The following is an 8,441-nucleotide window of genomic DNA, read 5'->3' as shown; positions in this document are numbered from 1 at the left end:
TAACATTTTCATTGGCTTAATAGAGGTATTACATTCATGTGGATTTTGACAATATTTAAATGAATCTGCATTGCTTATAAAAGCAATATTTTATTTTCTCTCAGACAGAAATGTTCTTCATCACTTTTTAGCATGCATTTAACTCAAGGGGCAACAGTTAATCCTCGATCCAACGAGATGAAAAGCACTGGTTTGTTTTGCACTCTCTCAAAAACTCCTATCTCATCATCGCCTGCCCCCGAACTCCTCTGCCGCTGCGGCCTAAAACAAAATTGTGATTTACAACTGTATTCCACGTTATCAGAAAATAACACTGTTGCATCCTAGGGAGCTAGACCCAGTTGTCATATACGGTTACCATTGTTTCTTTGGAAATAAATGACTTCTGGTTATCATTGGCCACTCTGACATGATAATGTAAAATCATATTCGGGGCTGCGGTGTTGAAGGCGATAACGTGTGCTGCTAAAGTTACAAAACCGGCAAAAAATAACAAGAAGTCTCTCTTGGATTCCTTGCACATTAACACATTCAGATTCTGGCCACATCAAACTATTGGCGGCATTTTTAGGGACACCTCAGGCATTGCACAGTTGCCAGCCCATCTTTCTCATGGGATGTGCGCTGGTCAAGGAGGCCCAGCCAATCTCAGTCTTCTGGCAAGCAGGGATGGGGGAAGAATTTGGTTCGGTTCAGCATTTCGATGCAGAAGGACCTGATTCACACTTGCCGAATTAATTCACATACTGAAAGGCAGCTATCATTTGAAATCCATGTGTCTCTGAATTTTGTGGCACACCTGTGCAACCAAGTAATGGGTGCAAAAAAAGCAAATATTAGTGGAAAGTATGAGTAAGAATCACCTTGCCAACAAAGGTCCGTATAGTTAAAGCTATGGTTTTCCCAGTAGTGATGTATAGAAGTGAGAGTTGGACTTTAAAGAAGGCTGATCACCGAAGAATTGATGCTTTTGAATTATGGTGCTGGAGGAGACTCTTGAGAGTCCCATGAACTGCAAGATCAAACCTCTCCATTCTGAAGGAAATCAGCCCTGAGTGCTCACTGGAAGGACAGATCCTGAAGCTGAGACTCCAATACTTTGGCCACCTCATGAGAAAAGAAGACTCCCTGGAAAAGACCCTGATCTGATGTTGGGAAAGATGGAGGGCACAAGGAGAAGGGGATGACAGAGGACGAGATGGTTGGACAGTGTTCTCAAAGCTACCAGCATGAGTTTGACCAAACTGCGGGAGGCAGTGGAAGACAGGAGTGCCTGGCGTGCTCTGGTCCATGGGGTCACGAAGAGTCGGACACGACTAAACGACTAAACAACAACAACAACAAATGAGTAAGAATGTATAGATTAGTGAAAACAAAATTCAAAGTGCGTTAGATCTGCGGAAATGGTTTGCAAAAAGGTGTATATTAGGCAAGATTGCATCCGAATTTTGTATTAGGCGAAATGCGAACAGCATGACAAATGTTCTTGAAGACTTTCATGATGACATCCTTATATTCTTATTACATGGAGATATATTAGTCTGTTAGTGTGCATTTGTCCCCTTGGTTTTCAGTTATGCTTTGAAATATTGTTTTGACATATTTGTGGTATGTATGTGTGTGTGTGGTTTTAAACTATATTTTGTTGTATCCTCTGCACGTGAATCATAAAACACTTTGGGAAATAAATATTGCAGATTCAAGAAGAGGGTGGACTGGATGACCTCAAAGACTCCTTCCGACTATTGTGAGTCAAAGAAAGAAATTATAACCGAAATTTAATGGGCCCACTGACTCTACAGCCAACATCGAAATAACAGAAATTGCTTCTGGAGCTTCGTATAAATAAATGCAGCAGGACTAAAATGAGCAAATGGAATAGTTCCACCCCCACCCCGAAATGTCTCCTATGCAAACCAATTTTGTTCTGCGCTTTACATATTTGCCTGCTGCTAATTAAATTGAGCTCTAATTCCAATTAAAATGCTGGTTTTCTTAAACAGACCACAGTAAAATGACAGTGCCATGCAATTTGGTGAGTTCTTACGTGACTGTTGTACCAATGGTCTGCCTGGCTTTCTTCCTCCCTGCCTAGTGGGTTATGTTCCAAAGCCAATGAAATCAAAGGGATTTTACCACCCACTTGGGGTATTGCAAAACTATTGCATTCTCTTTTTGTTTTAATTCTCCCCTTCTACAACTGGGCAAAGTGGTACGGATGTTTTTAATGGATAGTTTTGTTGATTTTATTCTTGCATTCCATCTCGCTTCATGTCTATGAAAGTGCAGCTTATAAAACTCCAAAATATAATAAAGACCCTCCTTTCTTTACTCAACGATGTGAGGCTGGTTGTGATGGCTGCATATTTGGCGTGTGTTGGCTCTCACTGGTGGCTGGAGGAGAAATCCATAGTTGGATTGAGATAGAAAGCTCATAATAACCCAGATTCCTCCAGGCCTGGAGAGTCAGGTGACACAAGAGGGCCAATTGGCAATTGACATCGTGTCATTGCCAGACAAGAGGACATAGCCCAGGTAAAAACAGGGATGTTCCTAGGGGACCAGATTTATCGGACCATACCAGCCTCCTACCTTGCAGAAATCCATTATGTGGAATACCGCAGACTTCTTACAGCAGCTAGATTAAATGTCCTTGACTGCGATATTGTGGGGAAGGTACAGGGGAGTACCATACGCCCAGAGAACCTGTCATTGTGCCATGGGTGTGGTTGAGTCCACCGAACACATTCTCTTGACTTGCCCTTCTTATGCAGAGCTTAGACAAAATTTTATAGATCCACTCCTATGTCAATTTAGCTTCCTACCCGGAGAAAACCAGGTTTTACACTTGCTGAATAATGTCACTACAGGTATACCTTCCTTGGTGGCCAAATTTCTTTTTTTAGCTTTTAAGCGTCGCAAGACTATAATTGACTGTATTGATATGGGGCTATCTGTTTAGCCCATTTTAGTGTTGGCTAAGCTCTAAAATCTTCCTGGATGTTTAACTGTGTATTAACAAATGTACTTTTTTCTGACTGATGGTTGAATAAAAGGTTGATGATGATGATGACATCGTGTCACCTGGTGGTGACAGTCATTCTTTCAGGCTGTACTGCAGAGGGAGAGAAGGGCTATGCCATTTCTTCTTCTGAGAGACTGGCTGGTCTCCACAGACACCTAGCTACAGCTATTCCATCAATTTACCTGAACTGTTCCCATTCCAGCTAGTGTTGATAATGGAGGTGGCTACCCTGTGGACCGTATACAGTGGTACCTCAGGGTACAGACATTTCAGGTTACAGACTCCGCTAACCCAGAAATAGTACCTCAGGTTAAGAACTTTGCTTCAGGATGAGAACAGAAATTGGGCAGCAGCAGCGGAAGGCCCCATTAGCTAAAGTGGTACCACAGGTTAAGAACAGTTTCAGGTTAAGAACGGACCTCCAGAATGAATTAAGTTCTTAACCCGAGGTACCACTGTAGAGCCTACTAAGAGGTTTGGAGTGGCCTGAGAGTACAGGTGTGATTTAACTATAGCTTGAGTATGTCCATCATCCTGGGAAGGTTCTTCAGCACATAGGTGTAGCCTTCCCCTTCATCAGTGGGTATACCTCTGGCAGCCCAACCAGCTGATTGGCATCTCTTCCTTCCTTCCTTCCTTCCTTCCTTCCTTCCTTCTTCCACCCACTTCTGCTCCCCATGGTCTACCTTTTAAATCCCAGACAACCCATGTAGGTTTGAAGCATCGCTCCAATACTTTCTCCTTCTCTGCCTCTTGACTGCTGCCCATCAGTGCCTAATAATTTCCTGTGACCCTGGGTTACATGGGTGGGCCTGGCTCATAGGGCCATATGCAGAGTTGTATCACTAGTACCACTCAAAAGTTTCCTTCCCCTATGGGGAAGTGACATAGCTCAGCCGTGGTGCATCTCTCTTGTATTGCAGAAAGTCCCATCTTCAGGTATGGCTAGGAGAGACTCCTGTCTGAAACCTTGAGAATTCCTAGCCCATGTCGACAATACTGTGATCTGAGTAGGTAGAAGGCAGCTTCCTATGTTCCCGTTTAGTTTTTCGCTGCACAGTTAAGTTCTGAAGAGCTTGGAAGTGGTCCCCTTCTGTGGAATACTCTCCTGTCTGGCACTGACTTTAGGTTCTTTCTCGTACATTTTAATTCTGCCAGTCCTTTAAACGTTAATTTAAAAAACCATATTTTAATATCTTTACAATAGCATTGAGATTTTAATAGCATTGATTTCAGCCTCCTGGATTGACAGCTGTCATTTGAAGCTGCCGTTTGGATTTGGAGAGGTGCTCAGTTGACAGTGAACTGCTTGCTTTTGGTTTTGCATTGCTGACGGGTGAGTTTTGTCGGCTTAATCTTGTGTGTACGAATAATTAGCTGAAATATGAGTCGAGAGTGGATTTCATGCTCTTTATTCAGCCTCATACATTATACATTATTTACACAATGGGTCCCACATGATTGGCTAATTCTGGGATTCTCCTGCAGGCCAATCAGGTTGCGGATTCAATTCCACCTGGAGCTGGATTGGGTGGCTCCTGTCCACCAATCAGACTGCTGCATTCTGAGTCCTATTGTTCTAGGACCAATCAGATTGCTGCATTCTGAATCCTATTGTTCTAGGACCAATCAGACTGCTGCACTCTGAATCCTATTGTTCTAGGATTATCAGACTGCTGCATTTTGGATCCTATTCAACTCAGTACATAACTTTAGCAGATAGCTAATAAATGCAATAAACCAATAGATGCGGAATATAGTTTTGTTCCAATGACCAATGATGATATCTGATTTACATTTGTCCTCTGCAATGAATTCATTTAAAGTCTGTGATTAAAAGCCCTATATTCCTTCGTAATGCAAATATGTCACCACCACCCCCCCAAAAAAAAATATTGCAAAGAAAACATCATGAGGCTGGTGCCTAGAAATGATCTCTGGTTGAATTCTTAAGTTTGTGAGCTAATTGTATCGGGTACGATTTATGCAAAATCCTGGGATTGGAAGGCCAAAGCTCTCGCTTCTATAAATGCAACAACAGGGCTTGCCTGAAGAAAGGCAGCTTTAGAAAAGGAGAAGAAGAGTGTTCATGAGTGAGAGGGGCCTATGCTATCAGGTCTAGATGCTTAAGAGACATCAGATGTTTCTGGTGAGGAAAACTTCCCTGGAAGGTTAAATGGGCCCTATGTCATCTCTTTTATTTCAAAGATGAGATGGCTTTTGAGAGAAAAAAGAAAACCCTACTTGGCTCCTTAATGCGAGGTCTCGCCACGTGAAGCAATCTCTCCAACACCTTGCTGTTGCCACGTGGCTTCTCCTCCTTCCCCTCCCCTGGTCTTCCGTGCATGTCTGAAAGTCTGATAAATTAGTTGACTTCCAGGGTAAAATGTTGGTGCCCTCCAAGAGCCCGGCATTTATGCAGAAGAGGGCTAATCCATCGGTCTTTGTCCCAGAGGCACCCCCCAAGTTAATTTCTCTGCTAAAAAGCAAAGATGTGTGTCTGTTTTCCCTCGATCAATTTGTTGATGAAATGCCTTTGAAATGCCTGCAGATCAAGGACCCCCTTTTCTGGCTCCGAGACTTTTTGAACCACCTCAATTCGCTGTTCTAGCCACCCTGGGATCTGAGTGGAAGGAGTTCTCAAAGGTCTCTTAGAAACCCTTCCCGCTGCTCCTTGTGTTCTTCCAGCAAGACTTTCTGAAGGTTTGAGATGAGAAGAAGAAAAGATCAAGAACCAAAAGTGTCTTTTTCTCTGCGGTTTTTAAAACTCTTCCTGGGCACCCCCTTGCTTAAAACTAAAAATAAGGGTTTGCAACAGCAGTTTACAGGAAGAAAGAAAGGAAAAAACAGCTTCTCCCTGTAATGGAACCCACGGGGGAGAAATAAGCAAAGTTTTAGTCCTTCAGTTACTCCAATAATTTTTTATGATGTTTGAATGTTGTGTGTTTCACCCATGCCATTCTTTAAAGGGTTATCTCTAAAGGACTGTCTCTCCCACATCCACTGCTATCCTGCCTGGGACTAGATATAGGCTAACTATCTTTGCTTTTGCCACTACCTAACAAAGTTTGGGCTTCCATAACTTGCTACAGGGCACTCTCAGTGGTGGCACCTCAACAGCAGAACACATTTTCATTCAGAGGTTAGAATGGCACCAACATTGGTTAGTTTTGGGTGCCATCCAAAAATATTCCCCCTTCTCCAGCCTTTTTGATTAAATAGTTCAGGCACTAGAATATGATAGCTGAAAGGTGAAGGATGCCAGGTCTTATACAGGGATGATTAATTGATTTTATGTCAATGAACTCTTTGAATGTTTTTACCCACCCTCCGCTCCTTTTATGATGAAGGGTGGGATATGTATTGTAGAAATAAATAAAATTAAATAGTTAAAGCCTTTTCAGCAGCAATAGACTGGCATCCCCCGAGAAGCTTGCCTGACACCCAAGCTAGGGCCCTTTCGGTGCTGGGTGAATATCTTCTTTTTGTGCTCAGAAGAATGGTTGAGACTCCTCCTTTTTATATATATAACAAACCGCCTTCCAGCAACATGGAAACCAGAACTTTCGATACACATGCTTTTCTCCATCCTTTACCCAGATAGCAAGACTCAAAGACTGTGCCAAGCAAGAATGATGAGGTGTAAACTGAGGAGAAAAGTTTCAGGGGCCAGACACAGAGGTCTGGAGGCCACATATGAACCTTAAATCTGAGGTTCCCCCCTCCTCAATCTATCAGGTACTTCAGATTTTGTCCTAAAATCTTTCTGGATTATATGCTGGTTTTCATGGTTTAAGCTGCTGTGTTTTTAATTATTAAAGGTAAAGGTAAAGGTACCCCTGCCCGTACAGGCCAGTCTTGCCAGACTCTAGGGTGGTGCGCTTTTCTCACTCTATAGGCCGGGAGCCAGCGCTGTCCACAGACACTTCCGGGTCATGTGGCTAGTGTGACAAGCTGCATCTGGCCAGCCAGAGCAGCACACAGAACGCCGTTTACCTTCCCGCTGGTAAGCGGTCCCTATTTATCTACTTGCACCCGGAGGTGCTTTCGAACTGCTAGGTTGGCAGGCGCTGGGACCGAACGACGGGAGCGCACCCCGCCGCGGGGATTCGAACTGCCGACCATGCGATCAGCAAGTCCTAGGCGCTGAGGTTTTACCCACAGCGCCACCCGCATCCCTCTTTTTAATTATTACTTACTTGCTATTTGGGGGGTACTGCTGGCATTTTTGCTTCTGTGATTTACAGTGGGACCTCAGCTTACATACACTTCAGGTTACATACACTTCAGGTTACAGACTCCGCTAACCCAGAAATAGTGCTTCAGGTTAAGAGCTTTGCTTCAGGATGAGAACAGAAATTGTGCTCCGGTGGTGCGCCAGCAGCAAGAGGCCCCATTAGCTAAAGTGGTGCTTCAGGTTAAGAACAGTTTCAGGTTAAGAACGGACCTCCGGAATGAATTAAGTACTTAACCCGAGGTACCACTGTATTAAACTTTTGCTTTTATCTTCTTTAATGTGAATTGCATTTTTTTGTTTTTGTTTCTGTAAACTGTCCAGAAAGCCAGTGTAGTTTAGTAAAAAGGTAAAGGTAAAGGACCCCTGGACAGTTAAGTCCAGTCAAAGGTGAGTATGGGGTTGCAGTGCTCATCTTGCATTCAGGCCGAGGGAGCCGGCATTTTTCCACACAGTTTTCCGGGTCATGTGGCCAGCAGGACTAAACTGCTTCTCGTGCAACAGAACACCATGACAGAAACCAGAGCACACAGAAATGCTGTTTACCTTCGTGCTGGAGTGGTACCTATTTATCTACTTGTACTGGCGTGGTTTCAAACTGCTAAGTTGGCAGGAGCTGGGACAGAGCAACGGGAGCTCACTCTGTCACAGGGATTCGAACTGCTGACCTTCTTGGGCAAGCCCGAGGCTCAGCAGTTTAGACCATAGCGCCACCCATGTCCCACTTGCAGTTTAGTGTAGCGTAGAGGTTAGAGTAATGCACTAGGACCTGGGAAGATGGGGTTCAAATCTCCACTTAGCTATTAAACTCACAAGATTATGTTTGGCCAGTCACTGTCCCTCAGCCTACAGGGTCATTGTGAGGGGGGGGGAATGGGAGGTGAAGAACCATGTGTGCCACTTTCAGCTCCACAAAGGAAATAAGTCTAGCATACTCTTCGAAGTTTAGGGAGGGTAAAAAAAGATTAAACATTTTTTCTTTCAAATGATCTAAAACAAAATATATTGTGGAGCTTTTCCATCTTAAAATCCTACTTCCTGACCATGGTACAAAGTCCTTACACTCCTTGGGAAACTTCCAGACCACCCCAAGCCAAACTGATTTTGCCATCTTACTCACAAAAGCTGGACTTTGTCAACATGTTGTGACCTGACCTTTTCTCTTCAGCAGCTGGAATGTCA

This window comes from Podarcis gaigeae, assembly GCF_964106915.1.
Source record: "Podarcis gaigeae genome assembly, chromosome: 3".
Lineage (NCBI taxonomy): Eukaryota > Metazoa > Chordata > Lepidosauria > Squamata > Lacertidae > Podarcis > Podarcis gaigeae.
The sequence above is the reverse complement of the archived record's forward strand: the minus strand, read 5'-3'. Positions refer to the sequence as shown.